Here is a 26,708-nt window from a genome sequence, read left to right as displayed (position 1 = left end):
GACATGGAGAAGAAATAGTGCTTTGAGAATAGAATTTCTCTTAGCTTTCTTTAGAGTGCTGATGAGTTCTTCCAGAGAAATATACTCTTGGTTGACTGATTAAAACTGGATCTCCAACAACTGTTCTAACTGGGCGAGGCTGTCCTCCATACAGCACTGGACTGACTCTTAGTGGTGACAAAACATATTAGTCTCTGTCCTCCTTCATTCCCTTCCCTCACCCCATCCCCCCAAAAGAAGGAGCCCTTTAGTGATGTTTAATTTTTTTAAAAAAAGATTTATTTACTTATTTTGAGAGAGAGAGAGAGAGAGAGAATGAGTGGGAGGAGCAGAGAGAGAGGGAGAAAGAATCCCAAGCAGACTCCCCATTCAGTGAGAAGCCCAATACAGGGCTCAATATCACGACCCTGAGATCATGACCTGAACCAAAATCAGGAGTTTGACGCGTAACCAACCGCCACCCAGGTGTCCCTAGTGATGTTTAATTCTTAAAATGGGAGCTTGCCGAGAAAATTTGTGCCCTAGTCTCTATAAGTTTTTTTTTTTTTTTAATCTTTGTGTTTTCTCAGCAAATAAGGACTTCAAAGAGTTGGCATTAAGGAGTCAAGAAATGGTGTCAGTAAATGGGGAAAGAGAAAGGAAGGTACTCACACCTACTAAGAACTTACTAGTTCCACTTACATTACACATAACTTCTCAGTTTGTTCTCCCAACCACTTTGTAAGTGGGTATTGGTATTTCCGTGTTTCAGAGGAGTTAACTGAAACTCAGAGAGGGTGAGATTTGCTCATGACCACAGATACTAAATAAAAGAAACTGGATGCAAATTGTGGTTTCTTCCCCTTTCAACTGTTTTCACTGTAACAGTTGAGGGCAAGGAAAGGAACAGGTGAAGGACATTGCATTTGGTGGGGAGAGGAGAGAAAAAGACACAAGACTATTTTATGACATTTGTAATTGACATTTGGTGATGTTCACACCTGCATTTGTAGTTGATCACAATATAACAGCTAATATAAAATTACATAAATGTAAAGAACTGATTATTAACTGAATTTATTTAACAGCATGGTTACTAACCACTAATAATATGAAATCTGTATCTGTGACTCACATATCCATGCTCTTTATATTATCAGAAGCATTTTATGATAATTCATTCCAATATCTGATAATTTTTGTAATGGCCATATCTGTTTATCTATCTATCTATCTTCTATCTATCATCCATTCATCCAGCTTTCCTTATTTGTATAGCACATAGGTAAATATATATGTATTTACACACATGCACACTCAAAAAAAGTTTTTTTTCTTTTTTTATGTTTTTATTTAAATTCCAGTTAGTTAACATACAATGTAGTATTAATTTCAGGTGTACAATATAGTGATTCACCACTTCTATACATCACCCAGAGCTCATCACAAATGCACTCCTTATCCCCATCATCTATTACATCCATCCCCCCACATCCCTCCCCTCTGGTAACCATCAGTTTGTTCTCTATAGTTAAGAGTCTGTTTCTTGGTTTGCCTCTCTCTCTCTCTCTTTTTTCCTTTGCTCACTTGTTTTATTTCTTAAATTCCACATAGGAGTGAAATCATATGGTATTTGTCTTTCTCTGACTTATTTTGCTTAGCATAATACTCTCTAGTTCTATCCATGTCGTTGCAAATGGCAAAATTTCATTCTTATTTATGGCTGAATAATATTCCATTGTATACATATACCACTTCTTCTTTATCCATTCATCAGTTGGTGGACCCTTGGGCTGTTTCCATAGTTAGGCTATTGTAGATATTGCTGCTATAAACATCAGGGTGCACGTATCTCTTTGAATTTGTATTTTTGTATTCTTTGGGTAAATTAGTAGTGCAATTGCTGGATAGTAGGGTGGTTCTATTTTTAACTTCTTGAGGAAACTCCATACTCTTTTCCAGAGTGGCTGCACCAGTTTGCATTCCCCCAACAGTGTAAGAGGGTTCCCCTTTCTCCGCATCCTTGCCAAGACCTGTTGTTTCTTGTGTTGTTGATTTTAGTCATTCTGACGGGTGTGAGGTGATATCTCATTGTAGTTTTGGTTTGTATTTCCCTGATGATGAGTGATATTGAGCATCTTTTCATGTGTATGTTGGCCATCTGTATGTTCTCTTTGGAAAAATGTCTGTTCATGTTTTCTGCCCGTTTTTTAATTGGATTATTTGTCTTTTGGGTGTTGAGTTTTACAAGTTCTTTATATTATTTTGGATACTAACCCTTTATCAGATGTGTCATTTGCAAATATCTCTCATAGGTTGCCTTTTAGTTTTGTTGATTGTTTGCTTTACTGTGCAGATTTTTATTTTGATGAATTCTTTGATCATGGCGTGGCGCCTGGAAACCCCCCGGGCCGATGGCGCCACCCACCCGGGGCGCACTGGGGACAGTCCGCCTCGCCCCCCCCCCCCCCCCGCCCCGTCGCCGGGGTGCGCGGGTGGGGGGGGTGGGGGAGCGGTCGCGCCGTGAGAGGGGCGGCCCGGCCCCCCCCCCCCCCGACACCGGCGCGCCCCCGCGGGGGGGACCCCCTCGCGGGAGAGCCCCCGCGGGGGTGGGCGCCGGGAGGGGGCAGAGCGCGGCGACGGTCTGCTCCCTCGCCCCGGGATTCGGCGAGCGCTGCTGCCGGGGGGTCTGTAACACTCGGGGGGTGGGCCCGCCCCGCCCCGCCCCCCGAAGAGAGCGTCCCGGAAGAGAGCGTATTTTGATGAATTCTTAATAGTTTATTTTTGCTTTTGTTTCCCTTGCCTCAGGAGGCCTATCTAGTCAGAAGTTGCTATAGCCAATGTCAAAGAAGTTACTGCCTATGTTCTCCTCTAGGATTTTGATGGTTTCATATCTCACAATTATGTCTTTAATCATTTTGAATTTATTTTTGTGTATGGTGTAAGAAAGTGGTCCAGTTTCATTCTCTTGCATGTTGCTGTCCAGTTTTCCCCTTATTTGTTGAAGAGATTGTCTTTTTCCCATTGCATATTCTTTTCTGCTTTGTCAAAGATTAATTGACCATATAGTTGTGGGTTCATTTCTGGCTTTTCTATTCTGTTCTATTGATCCATGTATCTATTTTGTGCCAGTACCATACTGTTTTGATTACCACAGCTTTGTAATATAGCTTGAAGTCTGGAATTGTGATGCCTCCAGCTTTGTTTTTCTTTTACAAGGTTGCTTTGGCTATTTGGGGTCTTTCGTGGTTCCATACAAATTTTAGGATTGTTTGTTCTAACTCTGAAAAATATTGTTGGTATTCAAAAAAAGATTTTAATTCTTGGGACATCTTTAAGTTTTTACATTATTTAAAACAATATACAGTAATAACATTTTCTGATTATAAAAATAATCAGAATTATAAAAATAATCTTTGCTAATTGAAGAAAAGTTTGAAAGTGTGATGAAAATAAAAATCACCCAAATCTTATAAACCAGTGGAAACCACTGTTAGCAGTTTATTGTATTTTCCTATATTCTAAAATGTATATGTACAGAGAAAAACCTTCTGTTTTGAGATACTTACAGATTCACAAGAAGTTACAAAAATAGTGCAGAGCTGTCCTGTGTGTAGTTACCCAGTTACACTCAATGGTTATAACTTACAGAATTATAGAACAATACCAAAACTCACGGGGGCACCTGGGTGGCTCAGTCAGTTAAGCATCTGACTCTTGGTTTTAGCTCAGGTATTGATCTCAGGGTTGTGAGTTCAAGCCCCACATTGGGCTCCACACTGGGTGTGGAGCCAACTTAAAAACAAACAAACAAATAAACAAACAATATCAAAATCCAGGGAATTGACATTGGTAATTGTATGTGTATAGTTCTATCATTTTCATCACATATTCATGTAATTACTGCCACAGTAAAAATTGTATATGTACATTTAAAAAATTGAGATCATTGTGTTTAATATGCTTTATAATTTTTTCTCCATTTAACAATGTACTACATTGAAGTTTTTTTTTAAAGATTTTATTTATTTATTTGTCAGAGAGAGAGAGAGAGAGCACAAGCAGGGGGAGCAGCAGAGGCAGAGGGAGAAGCAGGCTCCTCATTGAGCAAGGAGCCTGATGTGGGACTCGATCCCAGGACTGTGGGATCATGACCTGAGCTGAAGGCAGATGCTTAATGGACTGAGCCACCCAGGTGTCCCTGAAGATATTTTTCAATGTAATTAATACCTCTCCTATAATGATAACATTTTTGTCTGTCTAGTTTTCCTTTGTATAGACACATATTCATGTGCATCTTGGATAATTTCTTTATAGTAAGTAGAATTGTGTGGACAATGGCTATGAACATTTTAAAAGTATTTGCGGCATACTACTGAATTACCTCTTGAAATATTGTATCAGTTTATACTCATGTGAGCAAAATGATGAAGCCCATTAACCAGTGACTTGGTCAACATACGTTTTAGCATTAAAAGAAATCAATACCTGGAGCATCTGGGTGGCTCAGTCAGTTGAGTGTTCGACTCTTGATCTTGGCTCAGGTCATGATCTCAGGGTCATGGAATCGAGCTTCGTGATGTACTCTGTGTTCAGCACAGAGTCTGCTTGTCCCTCTCCCTCTGCTCCTCCCCCTGCTTGTGCATGCACTCTTGCTCTCGAAATAAATAAATCTTTTTAAAAAAAGAAATAAATACTTATTTGATAGGTGAAAGTGTTATTTTATTGTACATTAGTTTGCATATATGTGATTTCTAGTAAAGTTGAATATTTTTCATGTTTATTAAACACTTCTATATCTTTCCTATAAATTCTTTATTCCTATACGTAAGCCAAATTTTTCTATGGGGGATTCTTTCCTTTCTATATTTCTAAGTGTCATTTCTGTGTGAAAGATATTTTCCCACCATCCTATATGTAGTAACTTTTTGTATGTTTGTTTCAGTTTGTTGTTGGGTTTTATATTTTGTTTACAATGATTTTGCTGTACAGAAGTTAAGGACTTTCGTGTTATCAAAACTATCAATCTTTCTTTAGTAGTTTCTGCTTTTGGCGAGTCCTTTTCTACCTTGAAATAATTAAGTTATATTTTCTTTTTGTTCTTTAAGGATTTCTTTTTTTTATATTAAACTCTTTAAACCATCTGCCATCTATTTTAGTGTATAGTATAAACTAAGTATCTAGTTAATTTTTATTCTAAATTATTAGCTATCTCAGCAACAGCTTTTAAAGTCCTTTTCATTAACCTGAAACGTCTCACTTATATATTAAAATCCTATGTACAGTACATAAAGGATAGAAAGTGGGTTTTTTAAATTAAGATATAGTTGACATGCAACGCTACATAGTTTCAGGTATACAACATAGTGATTCAAGGAGTCTGCATTTTATGCTATGCTCACAAGTGTAGCTACCATTTGTCATTATACAACACTATTACAATATCATTGACTATGTTCCCTATGCTGTGCCTTTTATCTCTATGACTTATTCATTCCATAACTGGAAGCCTGTATCTCTTGCTCCCCTTTACCCATTTTGCCCATCTCTGTCTGGCACCCACCAGTTGGTTCTTTGTATGAGTCTGTTTCTGTCTTTTTTGTTTGCTTGTTCATTTTCTTTTTCAGATTCTGCATTTAAGTGAAATCATATAGTACTTGCCTAGGGTAGAAAATGGATTTAAACTCTTATGAATTCATTTCATTTACCCACTTATTCATTCTTGCATTCACTCATTCCATAGACATTCATTTAGTACCCATAGTGTGCTTTAGTGGTAGTGGTTAAAGTGGTGGGCAGGGTACTTGTCATTATAGAATTTTCTTTTATGATTGGGTTTGCGAAGGGAAGAGATTATAACAAATTAGTTAAAAATTATGAAAGTTTTAGATAGAAGTTCTGTGAGAAAGAGAAAATATGACTGTTTCTCATGACCTCACACTCTAGTACACATTCATACCATCATCTCTTGCTTCTGGCACACGACCCCTGGCAAACTCCGTTAGCTTATGGGTCACCTTGCTTATATGTCACTTCTCAGTGTCCCTGAGCACCTGATGGAAAGAAGTAGACTGCTCCTCTCCACTTCTACTTTTGCACTGCCTGTCTCCTTTGTTCTTTGTTTCTTCCACAGTACATGTTGCTTTTGACATGCCATATGTGCTGTGGGTTATTATTTATCATCTGTCTCACCCTACTAGAAGTAAACTCCACCAGGACAGGGATTTTGTTTTCTTCATGGCATATGCCCAGCACTCAAAATGGTGCCTGGCATAAAGCAAGCATTTAATAAATGTGTATTAAGTAAATGGGGCTGGGAACTACTTAGTGACATTTCAGCTGAGTTCTGAATAAAAGGCCTTCTCTGGAAAGATCTGGGGAAAGATTATTTCATGCAGATACATTAAAAAAAGGATTTTTATATAAAAGCTTTTCTAAGCACTTTCCAAAAATTATTTCATTTAATCCTCTAATGATCCTATGATGTCCATTTAGTTCTTATTCCCATTATGCAGATGTGGAAATGAGGCACAGGGAAAGTGAATAACTCAGCCAAAGTCACACACCTATCTAAACACAGGCAGGAAGCCAGGCAATATGAGGCCAATCTTTACATTTATCCACTATGCCTTGCTGTCTTTCCAGGGATAGCCAGTGCAAAGACCCTGAGGCTGGAACAAACCTGAAATTTTTGGAAGGACAGCAAGAAAATCAGTGTGGCTCGTGTTTATTTAGGGATGAGGAACACAATATGAATCGAGTTCAGAGAAGTAGGTGAAGGGCAGAACGTAGAAGGCCTTACAGACCGGGGTAAAGAGTGAGATAAAGATTATTCTTATTGCTGGAGGCTTGTAACAGTGCAATGATGTGATCTAATTCACAGTTTAAAAAATTTGCTCTGGATCCTGAATGGAGAAGGATGTTCATGAAAAACAAAACAAAAAATCCTCATGAACAGTTTGTTAATTCTGTTTCCCTTGGATATTAATATTTTAAAGTTATATTAGTTTACAAATTACTTTCTTGAATATCTTTGAGTCTTTGTTATATGAGCAGATGGAATGAATATCTTTATATTTTTATTTTGTTTTGTTATTTTTGGCACAGTGAGCTTTAATTCATGAAAATTAAGATGATGCAACATTAGAATTTTTGAGAAGATGAACAGAAAGACATAATAACATGTACCGATGTCAAACTGCAACCAGTTCATAGTATCCTGGCTCATTTCCTAAAATTCAATCATTTTTTTAAAAAACAGCTTTGTTGAGGCACAATTTACATAGCATAAATGTCATCCAGTTTAAGTGAATAATTCAATGATTTTTGGTATATTTACAGGATTCTGCATTCATCACATTCTCATTTTAGAACATTCCCATCATCCTAGTAAGAAACTTTGCGTCCAGGGACGCTTGGGTGCTAGGTCGGTCAGGCATCTGCCTTCGGCTCGGGTCATGATCCCAGGGTCTTGGGATCGAGCCCCACATCGGGCTCCTTGCTGGGCGGGGAGCCTGCTTCTCCCTCTGACTGCAGCTCCCCCTGCTTGTGCTCTCTCTCTGTCTTTCTCTGACAAATGAATAAATAAAATCTTAAAAAAAAAAAAAAAAAGAAACTTTGTGCCCATTATCAGTCACAGTGACAGGCATCCATGAATCTACTTTCTGTCTATAAACTTTCCTTTTCTGGACATTTCATATAAATGGAATCATACAGTATATGATCTCTCATGTCTGGCTTCTTTTACTTAGCATAATGTTTTTGAGGTTCATCCATGTTTTAGATCATTATGTGTCGGTACCTCAGTGCTTTTTGTTGGTGAATAATATTCCATTTTATGGATATACCACATTTTATTAATCATCAGTTGGTGGATGGGTTATTTCCAGTTTTGACTATTATAAGAAAATATTCCTTTCCAAGTCTTTGTGTAGAGATGTGTTTCATGGGTGTAGATTTCTTTTGGAAGGAGTGGAATTGCTGGGTTTTTGGTAAATCTGTGTTTAACATTAATTTTCAAAATTTTTAAATAAAACCAGAATAACCTGCATCATGGTTTTGTTTTGATAAATTGCCATCCCCAAATAATTTAGATTATTTTGCTATTAAACACAAATTTGTAAAACTAGCTTTTGGTATGTACTTGAAATTTTAAGTTCTTTAATAAAGAACGTCTTTGCATTTCAATAATGTTTCAAATATTGAGAAATAATTTCTCTATGCTCAGATTTTTTTCTTGGTGCTCAATTTGTGATTTGATTAAAAAGGTCTTTAAAATGAAGATGCTCTCTAAGTTATCATTTCAGAACATATAACATATGGAGTTATTTCTGTCTTTAAAATAATCTTCATGGAACAAGAGGTTTGCAAATCACAGAGTGAATATCTTTCTTCTTTGTTATTTTAGCTGCTGACATTTTAAATTCAATTTAGCAGTGGCCTTATATTTTTAAAGTTAATGAAGTGGATTTCAGGTTCAGTTAACAGTAATTTAAGATGACAATTAAATCATTAGTGAAGCTAATTATTAAATGGAAAACTCACTGTAATACTCAAGCTCATAAAGAAATAAAATCTTACGTCCAAGTGCTATGCAGACTGTGAACTGGTTGATGGGTAGCTCTTTTAACAAAGCAGCACTGTAGCAAGGTTGACACACGACAGTCCTCTACATGGTATTATTTCCAGCAAGCTGAACTTTAATATTTAAGCTCATGTGTACTCATGATTTTATTTAGCTAAGTGACATAGGGTATGAAACATTGTTTCACAGCATCTCAAGCAGTGTTTCTAAATACTATAAATATAGCCACTATGTTTGCACTGTTCATCTCAAACTCATATGACAAGTGTAGTAATTGCTGTGTTTATTATAATAAAAATAAAATTAGAATGATGTTGCTAGGAATGCTTTTATACTTTTATTTTGGTAAGCAAGAGCATGCATATACCTGGGGCAAAATTGGTGAAGAATGAGGAATGCTATGTTTGACTTTGATAGATGGGGCCATTCCATTTCCTTAAGTGATTAAACCTCTTAATACTGTTTGAGAGTATCTGTTGCTCTATCTTAATTTAATAGGTAGAACTGAAGACAACACAGGTTCATTGACAGTGAAGTGAATGACTAAGTGGTGATATGTACACAGTGGAGTACTATACAACAAGGAAAACAAACTATAAAGTTCAGGTAACAACCTGCTTGAATCTCAAGGGCATAATGTTAAATGAATAAAGCAAGACACAAGGTTAAACAAACTATACAATCTCTATTTTTACAAAGTTAAAGACAAAATTAAGCTGTGGTGTTAGAAGTGAGGATAGTAGTTAATTTGGGGAGTAAAGAGGCTAGTGATGGAAAAGGGGCAGAAGGGAGTTTTCTGGGTGCTGTTATATTTTGCTTCTTGACCTGGATTTATCCACTTTGTGATATTTCTTTGAGCTGTACACTTATGATCTACACACCTTCGTGTATGTATATTAAACTTCAATAGAAAGTAAAAGACAAGTAGGTATTAAACTTAGAAAAACATTAATTTTAAGTCCTCTTGATTTTAATTGTAACATTGATTTGAACTTAAGCAGAATCATAGAAGCAAAATTTATTCAAAAAGCTCTCATGCTAAGAGATTCCTTGATATATGCTATCCCATAGAGTATTTTTTGCCCTTTATTTTTGTGAGTTTTTTAAAGATTGCCTTTGTAGTTTTGTTCCTTTTTAACATCTTTAAAATTCTCCCAGTATTACAGTACATTTTTTAAAAAGTTTTTAAAGTTAACATATAGTGTTTTTAAAGTTAACAGACAGTGTAATATTAGTTTCAGGTGTACAATATTGTGATTCAACACTTCCATACATCACCCAGTGCTCATCACAAGTGCAGTCCTGAACCCCCATCACCTACTTCACCCATCCCCCACCCCTCTACCCTCTGGTAGCCAGAGGGATAATACATTTTAATTACTGACAATAATGTTACTCTTGTGATTCTTTTATTTCAAAACAAATTTAATTGTTTCATCATATAATTATTTTGTAAATCCCCCCCAAACAACTAGGATTTTTATTTTGATTACTTTTACTTTATAAATGAGCTTTGGAGGAACTTACATTTTTACAGATTGTTTTCCTCCAGGTTTATCTATGATGTCTCTCCATTTATTTAAGTCTTCTCTTGTGCCATTTAGTAACTTTTTCTTTTTAAAACTCAATTGTAATCACATGGTTAAAATATGAATACATTCTTGTTAAACAATTAAAACAAATAAAACAAATAAATTATAATCCCAAATTCAGATATATCACTTTCCCTCCATAGGGCTAGTCACAGTTATCTATTGAAGTGTACCCCTCCACACTTTTGTATGCATCTACATACATTTAAATATACCCAGAGAAGACATATGGTATCATGCCACAGTATTTTTTTGGTCTATCTGAATTGTATCATGTAATCCGCATTTGTGTGTGTGTATTTTGCTTTTCATTTTTCTCTCCCAACAATATGGCTTACTTACTAAGAGCTTTTTCCATACTAGAACATTAGAATTCCCTCATTCTTGTAAATTGCTGATTTGTATTCAATAGAATGAATGTACTATGGATTATTTATACATTCTCTCTCTTTTTTTTAGATTTATTTATCTGAGAGAGAACATGAATGGGGGGAGCGGCAGAGAGAGAGGGAGAGAGAGAATCCTCAAGCAGACTCCCTGCTGAGGGCAGAGCCTGTCTTGGGGCTCAATCCTGGGATCCTGAGATCATGACCTGAGCTGAAATCAAGAGCTGGTTGCTCAACTGACTGAACCACCCCGGCACTCCTATTTATACATTCTCTTAATGGTTATGTAGATTGTTTCAATTTTTTATGCTTATAAGCAATGCTAAACCACAGCCTATCCATATCTCCTTGTACACACTTAGAAGTTTTTCTCCAAAGTAGATTTGGAGAGGTGGAATTGGTCAAAGCGCATGCACATATAAAAGTTTGATTAAAACTGTCTAATCCTTCTCTACAAATATTTTTTTCCAATTGGCATGCTCACTAAGAATTTATAAAAAATTCATTTCTACCCTCTCATCAACACTTCATATATTAAACACCATGGGAGATGGTAAAAATAAATGATTACTGCTCTTGTGAAATTTACATTCAGTGTGATCAAGTATAAAAATAGGTGTAATAAGGCAATAAAAATAATGCATTAAAGGTAGTTGAACTTGTGGAAATAATAGCCGAAGTGCTTGGCAATGGGAAAAGGTGCTGTGTTATCTTCAAGATGCCCTTAGTGAATTCTTCCCAGCCAAAAGGGTAAGCTCAGAAACTCAATTTGGACCCACTGAATGGACTCATTTTTCAGGAATAGATTCACAATAACCAAACTCACAGAGCCTGAAGTAATAAACCAATTTATTAATGCACAGGAAGATAAGTGCCAAAGGATTCAGACATGTCCTCCAACTGTCACCTTCTGTCCATGAATACTCCACACAGAGAGCCAAATTATCATTTGAATGTCAGCTAACCCAGTATTTTAGAAAATATATGCACATGGCAGTTCAGTTGGCATATACTTTCTGTGAAGCCTTTCAACTTGGAAAACCAGTTTATAATCTTGCTCATTGATCATGGAAGGAGAAAGAGGAGAGAGAGAGTGGAGTTAGGTGTGGGAAACACCATCTCTGCAATGTGGGAGATACCTGCCCCTGGTCAGATAGATGTCTCCTAGGCAAAGACATACTCTCCCTTGGACACTGCTGGGATGGCCCAGCCAATATTTGCCTCTGGTGTTCTCTCTTCTCTGAGCTCGCAAGGATGGACAGCCCTCTGTCTGATGGGTACATTATATTCCATTACAATCAAGCATTATTCTCTAAGAGCAATCCATGTTATTTAATCCTAATAATAAAATCAATAATTACAGTAGTAGTGTTTATTTAGGGCTTATGATGTGCTAGGCACAGTTTCAAGTGCTTTAAATACATTGACTCATTTAATCCTCTTTAAAGTGTCTTTCTCTATCTCCATCTTTGTCCCTGATGTATTGGTTTGACAGCTCATCTATCTGAGGAGGCAAACATTTATTTTAGTTACATATTCTTGGAGTGACCCTCAATATAAGCACAATATATGGAAACACAATTAAAATACACCAGGAACTCTAAGTAGAAGTGATTCATTTTGATTAGGTCAATAAGGGAAACTTCCCATGGAGGAGGAGAAGGGGCTTTAAAACATGAGTAGAATTTTTATGGACAGAAATAGAAAATTCCCCACTCTAAAAAAAAAAAAGACTGTTTTCCTGCTTAAAAGGTTAAGTTTCATTTAACTGGAAAGTTTGCTTCCATGAAATACCTAATTCCTCAATAATGCCTGACACATAAAATGTATTTTATAAAAAATTTGCTATTGAGGGTAGGGGTAAGGAGAGAATATGGATATTTTCCTGTAAAATTCATATTGTCTGATTAAATTACATGGAAATAAAACAAAACCGCCATTGGCCTTTTCTTTCTAATTGTGTTTCTCACACACTTATACAGTTTATATCTTAATGAAAATGAGGCTCAAGAGATGCTTTTAAAGTCCAGGAGGGTAAATTAGAATGCATTCCCCTTGATTGCAGCATTTGCTATTTTAGAGGGAAAAAGCATCAGTGGTCACTTATAAATTGTGATTCTGACCTACATTGCAGAGCTAGCACATTTCGCTGGGAAACTGATCAATAACACACTGTTAAAAGAGGACCTTGCTAATAGCCTTTCCTTAGAAAAGCTAAGGTTGACAGTCCAGGAAACAATTTGTTCAATTTCATCTACTCTCCTGGAAGTCCCAGCAGGTAAAATTGCTCCCTATTTCATAGTCACAAAAGCATTTCACTTAAAATAATAATGTTGATGTTGATTGCATTTTAAAGTTATAAATAGGGACTTCTGGGTAATTATGGTAGCAGGCTCGCTGTGTCTGACACCCTTTCTCCCAGCTTCTGGTACAGTACACTGGAAAGATGCACAGGGAAGACTGAAACAGGCAGCAGAGGAGGAAACTAAAGGAAAGGCAGCAAGTCAAACTTCGCATGAAATCTCTGCTAACTATCATCAATGGAGAAGAATTGAGATTCTTATTTTTGGACTATGTACCACCCGTCCACTTTTTATATCAGAACAGAATAAAGAAGCTCAAGGTTGATAGGAAGAGATAGTAAGTCAACCCCTTTGTAAAGGCAGCCATCCCCTCAATCAGGATTTCCCAACCTTGGCCCTATTGACATTTGGGACCAGATAATTCTCTGTTGTGGGGGGTTGTTCTGTGTAATGTGGGTTGTTCAGCAGCATTCTGGTTTCTACCCACTAGATGGTAATAGCTCTTCCTCATCCCTGGTTGTGATAACCAAAAATGTCTCCAGACATTGCCAAATTCCATGAGGGACAAAATGGTTCAGGTTGAGAATCACGACATAGATGACTACATTAGCTAGAGCCTCAAGTTTCTCTGTCCCACCTCCCTTTTGTCTGTTGTCACTTTTTATGACAGGAAGTCAAGGGGGAGCAGATTGCAGTGCCCTGAAACCTGAGGCATCTTGTCTCTAAAAAAATTTTAAGAAACTCATTTGGATCAAAATTCATCTGTGGTGCTAGAAGTTGTAATGGTTACCTTTGAAGGAGGGGATGTTATCAGGGGGGATGCAAAAGAGGCTTCTCCAGTGATAGAAGCGTTCCATATCTTGATCTAGGTCGTGGTTGTACATCTGACAAAATTCACTGAGCCCAACTGTTAAGCTGAGTACAATTACTGTATTTAAGTTATACCTCAACAATAAAAAACAAGGCTCAGGAGAAAGAAACCCCACTTATATATAAGGCATATTAAAAGGAAAAGGACAAGGACCATTCCTTTGAAGATTGATAGTGAGAGTGAACCTCTGAAAATGAAAAGATGTGAACATTTTAGAATGCATATGCTTGCATCAAAGAGCTCTGCATGGGGAGGCTAATAGATTTCCACGTCATCCGTGCTGGTGGCCCTCTATCATCCCTCTGAAGCAAAGGGAAAATTAGAATTAAAAGCTGGGGCTGTAATTCAACTTGTTGCCATAATCTTGGAGACATTTCAGCAAACTACAAAGATAATGGATTAGTTTAAAAAATGCAATGGATTAGTCCATCTGAGCTGTGCCAACAGAAGCAGAGTGCACATGCCCAGAAAGTCAAGAAGGAGAAGCTCCCTATCAGCCACTCATCTGTCTCCTTAAATGCAAGCACTGTACTAACCAGTATTCTATGCAGGTCTTCTACTGCACAGGTGCTGTTTTCTAAGGCCGAGAGTTCTCTGTTGCCCCTCTCTGGGTGACACTAATGCTTTTACATCTAAATCTAGAAAGCAATGTTCTAGAAAATGCTGGGGCTAGATTAGAGTGCCAGGGGCCAGCCATGGCTTATTGGTTTGGGGAATAGAGTTCACGCAAGTAAAGCACTGTGTTCAGAGTAATAACTGTGAACAGGAAGAATATATTGAGCAAAGAGTGTAGAGCAGTTAGAATTCTAGAATGGTCAGTGTAATAGTTGCAGATCTGACACCTCAAAACATTTAGTGTGCTGTGCGTGATTAATCTGTTAGATCTTCAGTATGTCCGCAATGGTCCATTTGTTCAGGCCAATGAGGTCTGTGCTTTTTTTTTTTTTTTTTTTTCCTTTTCTCTGGCATCTCTTCCAGGAGTAGATGGACTCTAGTATGTTTAGGAGGCAAAGAGGTCTGAGAACACACACGGCTGGGCTTTGGTATGTGCATAGGGCTTCTGCACTTTAGGACATGGGTTTCCACTGGCCCGGGACTGTTCCTCTGGCTTGTCTGTTCAGTCTCTTTAATAGCTACCTCTTCTTCTAAAGAAGGGGGAATCACTCTTGCCTTGCCCTTTCCTAGCTCTTAGCTGCTCCTCACCAGGGATATTCTACAGAGATGAGACAGACTGGTTGTACCTTGCCCAAACCCCAGCCTGGGACCCAGGAGACCAGGGCAGCAGGAGACCTTTTCCTTTGGCCCTTTCCCAGTGTCACTCTCACCTAGCACTGTCATGGATTAAGGGACTCCCCATCAGTGGCCTCAATGTACTTCTCTTCCAACCTCCCTGCTTTGTATAGTAAGAGCCATTATTCGTTGATTCACTTATTTATTAGTTCATGCATTCATTTAGCAAGCATTTATTGTTTATTATTTGGCATCAACTGTATTCCAGGCATTACTTTCTGGGTGAGGACTATAGCAGTATATGAGACAGACAAGATCCTTATTCTCTTGGAGCTTATTTCCTAGTGGACAAAACAGACTGCAAATAAACAATCAAACAAGCATATATTAGGAGGTGGTAAGTGCTGTGACATAAATAAGACCCGGACACGTGGTACTGACTGCGGTGAGGTGTGCGGTACTTAGAAGGTGCAGTTTTGTCCCTACACAAATGAGAATGTCAAAGACTTAGAGAAATCTTAAAATACCCCCAAGGTTATTAACTGCAGTGGATACTTGATAGCCTATTAGCATCCATTTTCTTCTGTTCCTTCCTAAACAAAGCACTTCCCAAGTGTCCATGTGTCTTGGGGAAGGCTGAGTGAACCAGCTTCAGTGGTTGGCCCTGATTAATATCAGCCATTCATAGTAACATCATCCACTTGCCAGTGATTGGTTTAAGGATCTGGGCCTAAGCCAATCAGCACATAGTATTTTCCTGTCACTAGAGATCTGTTCAGGGATGGGCTCATGATCCAGTTTGAGCCAGTGAGATGTGCAGGGGAGTTCTCTGGAAATGTCTGGGAAGTTTTCTGCTCTTAATAGGAAAAGATGGTCTGTCTCTCTTACTAGATGTGAATGAGGAAGTAAGCAGACAGTTGTTCTTGGCAGGTGGCCTATGGCCATGAAGGAAATACTCCTGAGAGGAAATCTGACACTATAGCTGAGTGTAGAGAAGGAAGTTATCTGGTTCTTGAGGACATTAGTGAACCTCTAAGCCAGCCTATCTTGAAAGCCTGCTCTTCAGCACTCATCATTTCTGTGTAGGTCACAGCTTCTGTTTATGCACAGAGCAGGCCTCAAGAGCCCCTAGGAGCAGCTCTCAGCTGGTGATGGATGGGAGATGATGGATAACTACCCCAGCTTTGTTGTCCTTTGTTTGAGACAACTCTAAGCATCCTATGTGACAGAGAAGCCCTCTCCAAGTAGGGAACATTTACACTGAGCTATGAATGACAACCAGAAGCCATCAGTGAGAAGAGTACTCACAGCTGAGGCACTAGGTTGGCAAAGACTCTAGTGTGGGATTTGTTTTGGCATATTCTAGAATCAGAAAAGAGGAAGGCAAGTATGGCTGGGCCCTGGTTAACAGACAGCTGGGGTTCTAGAATCAGGCAGTCTGGCTAAGTCCTGCTCCTCATCTTGCTTGCAGTTTGGTCTTGAGGAAGTTACTTGACCCTTTTGAGTTTTAGTTTCCTCATCTTTTTTTTTTTTTAAAGATTTTATTTATTTATTTGACAGAGACACAGCGAGAGAAGGAACACAAGCAGGGGGAGTGGGAGAGGGAGAAGCAGGCTTCCTGCCGAGCAGGGAGCCCGATGTGGGACTCGATCCCAGGACCCTGGGATCGTGACCTGAACCGAAGGCAGACGCTTAACGACTGAGCCACCCAGGCGCCCTAGTTTCCTCATCTTTAAATGGGCTTAATAATAGCACCCGCATGACAGCATTGTAATGAGAATCAAATGAGCTCATGAATGTGAAATGTTTATCACAGTCCCTGTCCCAGAGTAGTTATACTCTCATCTAGATTAGGTTTGCTCGCCTAATGTTCAATTTGCCATGGGTTTTACATCTTTTTGGGGTCATTGTCAGAATAAAATCACACCCAGCTGAACCTTGGGACAACAGAGTGCAAACCACTGCTGGTAAGCCCCGAGGAACCATAACTAAGCGTTTTAGATAGAGAGATTATCTGGATCCGTTTAGAGCTCTAGTTGCCCCAGAGTTTTCCTCCCTGCCAGGAAATCTGGAAGCATGCCTTAAAAGCTTGCAGATGTGAGATCAGTGTCTCATCTGAGCAAGAACACATCCCCTCTCCTGAAGCAGCACAGCGTCTGCTACAAGCTATCAAAAGATAATCTGTCAAAATCCATAAAGACTGTGGCTCACCATAAACACGTTGGCCAATTTGTCCATCAAATAAAATTAAAAACCTACTACAGATATGCTATTGAGAAAAACTGGAAGTGCTAATATGGTTCCCTTGGAACACACATAATTTATTACCTGACGGACCTTGATACATGTGTTGTGGGCTGCTTTGAAAGCCTCTCTCTGGACCATGCACTCTAATGGATGTCATTACTTTAGGGAAGATTCTGAAGTAACCCTTACGTCAAGGGCCATCAAAAATACTACTGCCTCTTTAGGCCATGTTCAGCTTCCAAGGACCTACTGCAAAATTGCATATGTTAATTGCACGGATGACTATATTTAGTAATTCCAAAGCTTAACTGCAGGAGAGAGGAATTCCACCCAGAATCCTTTAGCAGTGTGCTATCATGAATCCACGGGGAAATCCATTGGATTTAATAACATATTTGTTTACAACAAGGACTAAGAAAATGTGTTTCAACTCACCTGCCAGTAGTGATATTTTCTTTTGAGCTCCCTGTCAGAGAAGTCTAGTAAAATAATAGAAACTGCTAAGTAATATTTATCTAGGGCAAGTAATATTTTTCTGACCTCCAGTAAGCTCTTAAGGTAATCAAGCTTCTCCACATTTAGACAAAAGCAATTAAGTGACCATTTCTGTCTACCATCATGTACTAATTTTCTATAATTATGTGCTATTAAAAACGAAATGAAGAGATAGAGGATACAATTCCTAGCTCTGCCATTACTCATTCTTTAACCTTATTAATAATAATAGTAATAATGACAGTTAATATTTATGACAACCTACCAGGGCCCAGGCAATATGCTTAGCACTTAACTTACACCCATCTCATTTGATATTTGCAAAAAGTCTTTGGGAGGAAGATGTATTATCATTATATCTTTTTAATAGTTGAGAAATAGAGACTTTAAAAGGTTAAGACACTTGTCTAGGGTCACACTTAGTAGATGACTTAGTTTCATTTCTAAGTTGGGCTCCCTGGCCTGGCAGATTATGTATTCACTGTATATTCTGCCTCCTCTGGGGCCTAATTTACACATCTATATTTGTCTTTCTCTCCTAGGTAACTGGGGAGTCCAGGGCTCAGCCCAGACTCAGTGTAGGAATGAGAGGGGCTGGCTCACAGCTGAGGGCATGGAGCAGAGTGTGACTGGAACCAGGGCTGCCGGCTACGGGAGGGCAGGACAGGGCGCAAGTGGATGTCTGAAATGCCCACTCCTAGTCCAGTGACCCAAAGTGAAGGATCAGCAACAGAGAACCTGCAAGCCCAAGCAAGCAAATTTGGAAGGCAGCTTGGAGAGATTGCCAGAGTCTGGGGAGACTTAAGTAATGGGGACTTATCAGAGGATGTCCAGGGCAAAGGTGTTATTGGGCAGAGCTGTAAAGGTTGCTGAGAACATTCCTGTGATCTGTGAGACAGAGTATTCATGTTTTCTCTTACGTAGATCTTAAGAAGAATAAGGGAAATAGCCTAGGTGCAAGCACTTTGCAAACTCTCAAGTAAGAATGTTATTACAAAGGGTTGTCTGTGTTTGTGCATGCAAGGTCAAATGGTCTGTGCATCTGTATGTCTCTTACAGCAGCCTGAGCTATGGATTGCTGACCTAGGACACCTCAGTTGGGTTTAGGACTAGGAGAAAAGTAAGAAGATAGTTTTGGCAGAGAAGGAGAGGAGATTATTTTCCAGCTTTGTCATGTGTTCTGAGGGGAGAATATTCAAATGTACCAAGAGAAGAACCAACACTATTGCAAAATAATACTGTAATGTTATGGTTTCTAGGTGATAATATGTGGTATACTGATGAACTGGATACAGGACTTAAAATGCACATGGTGGATTTTGTTTTATAGCTCAATTCACCATCGGTTAATGGCAAAGGGAATCTCCAGCGTTTGTAAGTGCTGTCATTATTCTGAGCGGGACAGCACGACGGGGGGATCCGCAGTCAGATGCAGTCAGGGAGGAGAGCTTGGTTGAATCTACCCTCCCCATTCTGTGGAGTACAGGGTGGAAATGTGCAGTGCAGGTCTTGGGGTCCTAGAGAGCACACTTTGGGGTTTCTATTCCACTCCTGCAGCCCAGAGGACTAGAACTAACAGCAGTGGGAGGCAGCGGGTTTCACAGAACAGCCACAGGGAAGGCGTCCAGCAGGGTGGCCTGTGCCTGCCGTGGCTGGCAGCAGGACCGAGACGGGAGGGGGCAGAGGCACAGCTGTTACCTGGCGTGGATGCCTGGCAAACAGCAAGCCCGAAGCAGAACACTGGAAGTTGTGCAGCTTCACCAACGATGGGAGAAGCTGTGCGGAGATATTTCTCCACTGGGAATGCCCTTGGCTCCCACTGCATACCATTTACTCGAGGCTGCATAGGAAATAGATATTGACATCAACCGGCCCCCTGCATCATAATCTGACAGAAGAATTCCAAGGACAGTCCGGAGAAATAAGTGAACCCATCCTTTCAGTTGGTGGGGGAAACACTAGGCCAGAGTAAGCCTTACCTTCCTCTGGGCTGAATAAGTAGGGAAAACCCAGAAGAGCCAATAGTGGAAAGAAAAATGGAGAACCCACTTTTCAGCATGGAGAGAAAAAGGACAAAGAGTTTAACAACAAATGAATAGCTTAGAATCGGAAGGCAGTGATTAGACAGAGATAATTGAGGTTTCTGAAAAGGAGATCAGAGTGAAAGGGTGAGAGTGACATTCAGATATATGATAGAAGAAAACTTGTCTGATCTCTGGGAGCCTGGATTATGTATGTAGAAATCACTCATGCAGCATGTGTCTGTATTAATGAAAACGTATCTAGCCATATCCTGGTAATTTAAAAAATTTTAAATTCTTCCAAAGCATCCGGGGAGAAAATCATGTGGCCTGCAAAGGAGGCGAATCTTATTTCCCTCTGATATTCTCTTTATAGTATTAAAGTTTTTTTTTTTTTTAAGATTTTATTTATTTATTTGAAAGAGAGAGTGGGTGAGAGAGAGCACGAGTGGGGGAGCGACAGGCAGAGAGAGAAAGAGAAGCAGACTCCCTGCCAAGCAGGGAGCCTGACATGGGGCTCAATCCAGGACACTGGGATCCTGAGCTGAGCCAAAGGCAGACGGTCAACCGAATGAGCCACCCAGGTGCCCCTATAGTATTAAAGTTCTGAAGAGCATAGATTACAGGGATATATGGGCAAAGATTTGGTATAAGAATGGTACAAGAATTTTATTCTTGCATATATATATATATATATATATATATATATATATTTAGTTCCATTTCTGAAAAGATAAGCTAAGTAGCTACCAAAGAAGGTTCCCTAAAAAATGATGCAAAGGTAAACTCTAGCTGACCTAGAGATAGGAAACTCAGGAATGGGAAAATTATTCTACAAAATGGTTTGCTCTAAATGCAAGATATCCATAAGTTAAATTTAAAGAATTGTTGAAAATATAGTTCAAAACCAAAGAAAAATGTCAGAAACACAATTGGAAAAAAATATATTTAATAATAAATATGGCAAGATAGGTTATGTATGTTTGTTCAAACTATTAGAAACATAGTATATGCTCTGTAAGTATCTGCTGAATGAGTATAGGATTTTTACCATGTACGTAGAAATAAGTTGGAGAAATGGAGATGGCCAGAACTTGGAGGAAGCTGAGTCATTTCCTCCTTCCCCTGCGTAAAGCAGAAAATGCAGGAGGGTAAGTAGTGGAACTTTTGGTTCCTTTTATGCCTTGTTATTTCATAGTGAAAGTCAAGTTCATTATTTCCAAGTGATTATTATTATTATAAGCTCAAAGGGGCTTGGTCACATTCTCTGAGTGAATGACTTAGGTCATGCATTTAGGAAGTGTTAAGTACTCTCAGAGCAGACAGGTACTTCTTGCCATTTAAAAACAATGCTCCTGCTCTTTTTTGTGGCTTCTGGGAGGCGGTAGGCTGCTTCAGGATGGAGCTGAACATCTCTTTCCCAGCTACTGGTTGCCAGAAACTCATTGAAGTGGACGATGAACGCCAACTTCGTAGCTTTTATGAGCAGCATAAGGCCACAGAAGCTGCTGCTGCTGCCGTGGGTGAAGAATGGAAGGGTTACGTGGTCCGAATCAGTGGTGGCGATGACAAACAAGGTTTCCCCACGAAGCAGGCTGTCCTGACCCATGGCCGTGTCCGCCTGCTGCTGAGTGAGGGGCATTCCTGCTACAGACCAAGGAGGACTGGAGAGAGAAGGCGCAAATCTGCTTGGGGTTACATTGTGGATGCCAATCTCAGTGTTGTCAACCTGGTCATTGTAAAAAAAAAGGGGGGGGTGGGTTGGAAAGAACATTCCTGGACTTACTGATATTACTGTGCCTCATCTCCTGGGGTTCCAAAAGAGCTAGCAGAATCCACAAGCTTTTCAGTCTCTCTAAAGAAGATGATGTCTGCCTGTATGTTGTGAGAAAGCCCCCAAATGAAGAAGGTAAGAAACCTAGAACCAAAGCGCCCAAGACTCAGCATCTTGTGCCCTCCAACACAAACAATGGTGTATTGCTCTGAAGAAACGGTGTACTAAGAAAAATAAGGAAGAGGCTGCAGAATAGGCTAAACTTCTGGCCAAGACAGTGAAGGAGACCAAAGAAAAACGCCAGGAACAGATTGCCGAGAGACAGAGGCCGTCTTCCCTGAGAGCTTGTACCTCTAAGTCTGAGGCCAGTCAAAAATGAGATTTTCTAGAGATTAACAAATAAATAAGATCAGACTTAAAAAAAAAAAAAAAAAAACAGTTCTCCCCTGTCAACAATAGGAGCATATTGTATCTTCCCTGGTTTCTCACTGTCAGCCATGAAATTTGACTCCATCATACCACATTTTCCCCTCACCTCTATCTCTTTCTTAATTTTTCACATTGTTCCTCTTGATTTCTATGATTCATTGAACTAAGTTAGTCAGGGCTTTCATTTATAGAGAATTAATTGCAAATTGATTCATAACTATGATTCTTTTAAGATGACCACTTAACAATGAGTCACCAAGTTGGCTTTTACAGATGTCTGTAAGGGTAGCTCACTCATTGCTGAGCCGTGCTGTTTCCTCAGGTAGGAACAGTCCACTTTGAGATTATGGGGACTTTACCCAACAACTCATAGTGGTTTGTGTTATAAACAACACCAAAGCTGTCTGATTTTAGCAACTCCAGAGTGAGGGAAAAACTAGTGAGGACTATTTGCATAGTCTGTCCCAGGGAAGATGGGGAAGTTTATTCTGGAGATGACTCATTCCAGAATCAATTGATCACAAACCCCACTGGCTGAAGGATTTTTAGCTTGGTTTTATTATTATTCACACATATTGGATCATCTTTTAGATAATATGAAGTTGTTCCCTGATTTGGGGGTGAAGTCTAGGGAAAGTCTTTATCTTTGTTCTAGGAATGAAGCTTCAGGAGGTATTAAGGATGCACGATTCACTTCCCTCCTGATTTGACCTTGGCTCAGAATAAATGTGGCAATGGGTTGGGGATTTCCTGGGAATTTCTTTGCTCTGCTTGAAATGTGCCAGAGATGTACAACCCTGTTCTTTGTCCTCTATTGTCTATATATCCAGAGAACATTTAATTCTCTGTTTGAAGAAGGCTAAAGCTGGATTATTTTTGCCTGAGGATTATCCACTTTGTGAGTTATCAGGAGTAAATTTTAGACCACTTTTCCTGAATATAAATGTTTTAAATATATATATATATACACCTTGCATGTGTTTTTATATATGTATATATTTACATATATAGTGTTTCAAAGCCAAATAAAATATTTTTATATTACCTATTTCTTTATTGTCAGTGCCTTTATGAAGTCAATAATTTTGGCTTTATTACTATTACTTAATAGATAACATAAGCACAAAGGCATGAAACAAAATCGTCTTTTTAAAAAAAATTTTTTTAGGACTTAGAAAACATTTATTTAGCAGTAATAGATACAATTTTAAAGATAATTGAAAATTATACAGTTTAGTATGAGGATATCCCTCAAAGTTAAGTAAATCCCTTTCTATGTGATTTTTTTTATGTTATGTTAATCACCATACATTACATCATTAGTTTTTGATGTAGTGTTCCATGATTCATTGTTTGCATATAACACCCAGTGCTCCATTCAGTACATGCCCTCTTTAATACCCATCACCAGGCTAACCCACCCCCCCACCCCCCTCCCCTCTAGAACCCTTAGTTTGTTTCTCAGAGTCCATAGTCTCTCATGGTTTGTCTCCCCCTCTGAATTCCCCTGCTTCATTTTCCCTTCCTACTATCTTCTTCTTCTTCTTCTTTTTTTTTTTTTTTTAACATATAATGTATTATTTGTTTCAGAGGTACAGGTCTGTGATTCAACAGTCTTACACAATTCACAGTGCTCACCATAGCACATACCCTCCCCAATGTCTATCACCCAGCCACCCCATCCCTCCCACCCCCCACCATTCCAGCAACCCTCAGTTTGTTTCCTGAGATTAAGAATTCCTCATATCAGTGACATCATATGATACATGTCTTTCTCTGATTGACTTATTTTGCTCAGCATAATACCCTCCAGTTCCATCCACGTCATTGCAAATGGCAAGATTTCATTCCTTTTGATGGCTGCATAATATTCCATTGTATATATATACCACATCTTTATCCATTCATCTGTTGATGGACATCTTGGCTCTTTCCATAGTTTGGCTATTGTGGACATTGCTGCTCTAAACATTGGGGTGATGTACCCTTTCGGATCACTACATTTGTATCTTTGGGGTAAATACCCACTAGTGCAATTGCTGGGTCATATGGTAGCTCTAGTTTCAACTTTTTGAGGAACCTCCATACTGTTTTCCAGAGTGGCTGAGCCAGCTTGCATTCCTACCGGCAGTGTAGGAGGGTTCCCCTTTCTCCGCATCCCTGCCAACACTGGTGTGAGGTGGTATCTCATTGAGGTTTTGATTTGGATTTCCTTGATGCCGAGCGATGTGGAGCACTTTTTCATGTGTTTGTTGGCCATTTGGTTGTCTTCTTTGGAAAAATGTCTGTTCATGTCTTCTGCCCATTTCTTGATTGGATTATTTGTTCTTTGGGTGTTGAGTTTGTGAAGTTCTTTATAGATTTTTGATACTAGCCCTTTATCTGATATGTCATTTGCAAATATCTTCTCCCATTCCGTCGGTTGTTTTTTGGTTTTGTTGACTGTTTCTTTTGCTGTGCAAAAGCCTTTTATCTTAATGAAGTCCCAATAGTTCATTTTTGCCCTTGCTTCCCTTGCCTTTGGCGATGTTTCTAGGAAGAAGTTGCTGAGGCTGAGGTCGAAGAGGTTGCTGCCTGTGTTCTCCTCTAGGATGTTGATGGACTCCTGTCTCACATTGAGGTCTTTCAACCATTTAGAGTCTATTTTTGTGTGTGGTGTAAGGAAATGGTCCAGTTTCATTCTTCTGCATGTGGCTGTCCAATTTTCCCAACAGCATTTGTTGAAGAGACTGTCTTTTTGCCATTGGACATTCTTTCCTGCTTTGTCGAAGATTAATTGACCATAGAGTTAAGGGTCCATTTCTGGGCTCTCTATTCTGTTCCATTGATCTGTGTGTCTGTTTTTGTGCCAGTACCATACTGTCTTGATGATTATAGCTTTGTAATAGAGCTTGAAGTCCGGAATTGTGATGCCACCAGCTTTGCTTTTCTTTTTCAATATTCCTCTGGCTATTTGGGGTCTTTTCTGGTTCCCTACAAATTTTAGGATTATCTGTTCCATTTCTTTAAAAAAAGTTGATGGAGGGGCGCCTGGGTGGCTCAGTCTGTTAAGCGGCTGCCTTCGGCTCAGGTCATGATCCTGGGGTCCTGGGATCGAGCCCCACGTCCGGCTCCCTGCTCAGCGGAGAGCCTGCTTCTCCCTCTCCCTCTGCCTGCCACTCTGCCTGCTTGTGCTCTCTATCTCTCTGTCAAATAAATAAATAAAATCTTTAAAAAAAATAAAAAAAATAAAAAAAGTTGATGGTATTTTGATAAGGATTGTATTAAATGTGTAGATTGCTCTAGGTAGCATTGACATCTTCATAATATTTTTTCTTCCAATCCATGAGCATGGAACATTTTTCCATTTCTTTGTGTCTTCTTCAGTTTCTTTCATGAGTACAAAATTGTCTTTTAAAAATATTTTAAATGACAAATTCATATCTCCTAGCATCTGTGTAATTTTCTCAATAATCTTGATTTCTTCTATTTTTAATGTTGTTATGACCCAATAGTTTGCACAATATTTTCATCCACTATGTGTTCATATATATATATATATTTGAAATATCACTTGGTTTGATTCTATCACATTAATATCCAAAGGACTTAATTTATCATGTGTTCCCAGGCTTAGTGTCAGTAAAGAGCTCCTGCAATTGCAGGGCTGCTAAAAGGAAGAATAGTAGTTTAGACCAGTGGTTTTCAAATTCATTCATTCATTTGCTTTGTTTGTTTCTTTGTTCATTCATTCAGTAGGAGGGAGAAAATAAAAGATATTTAATATATATTAATAATATATAATAAATATATTACAATTATATACGTGTATATGTATACCCTCACACACATATGCAATCTAAGGGAGATTGAATCTGTCAGCTCACTGTGGCCTTCTGATGTGCGTTAGGGTGTTTGGTGGTGGGTGGGGTGTAGGGGATAAGGAGATTTATATAAAAAGTTAAGGGAGAGAAGGATCAATGTAAGAAGGTGAAGTGGGTATGGTGGTGTGCTCGCTTCGGCAGCACATATACTAAATTGAAGTGGGTGTGGTGAAGAGTGGTGAGGGAGTAATTTGGGGGTGTGTGTTGTGAGCTGAGGAAGGGATGCACAAGCCTTGGGGCAGCTTTGGAGTTTGGAGAAAGGACTTTAGGAAATGTTGCTGCGGGTCTGTGTTGGCTACCCTTTGGCATTCTTGCAGAGATAACATTAGATATCTATTTTTGGCTACTGGGAAGAGTTTCTTGCACAGAGAGGCTGCACAGAGAGTGGTTATGTGTGCTAGGTGCTGATGATACAATGGTGGGCATAAAACACATGCTCTCAGCTCTCAGGAACTTGCATACAAGTAGAGGAGCTGGCATGAATCAAATATCCATCAAAGTATCATTCATTCATTCATCAACTATTTTTTAAGCATCTACAATGTGCCAGGCACTGCTTTAAGTCCTTGGGATTCTGATTCTTCAGTAAAACAAACAGACAGTATTACTCCTCTCTGTGGTGGCTTTATAATGTGCCAACCTATCTAAGCTGGAACTACATTTCCCAGAATTTCCTCTCTATATGGTTCTGGGTTAGGGATGGCCATAGGAGAAATCTGCATAAGATCTGAAAGGCAAGAGCAAAGCTGCAGCCATTAGCCTCTGAAGGTCAGTGCAGGGCACCAGGCACCGCTGTAGCTTGTGCATGTTGGAGCTGATCTGCTGGATTGCCTTCCTAGTGTGCTATTGGGTGATCTTCGGGTCCTGCTGGGTCTGCTCCTCCTGCTTCTCTGGTGGCCTGAGCCCAGCATGGTGCTGCTTATGGCAAAAGGGG

Source organism: Halichoerus grypus, chromosome 1, assembly GCF_964656455.1.
Source record: "Halichoerus grypus chromosome 1, mHalGry1.hap1.1, whole genome shotgun sequence".
Classification (NCBI taxonomy): Eukaryota; Metazoa; Chordata; class Mammalia; order Carnivora; family Phocidae; genus Halichoerus; species Halichoerus grypus.
Note: the sequence above shows the minus strand (reverse complement) of the source record.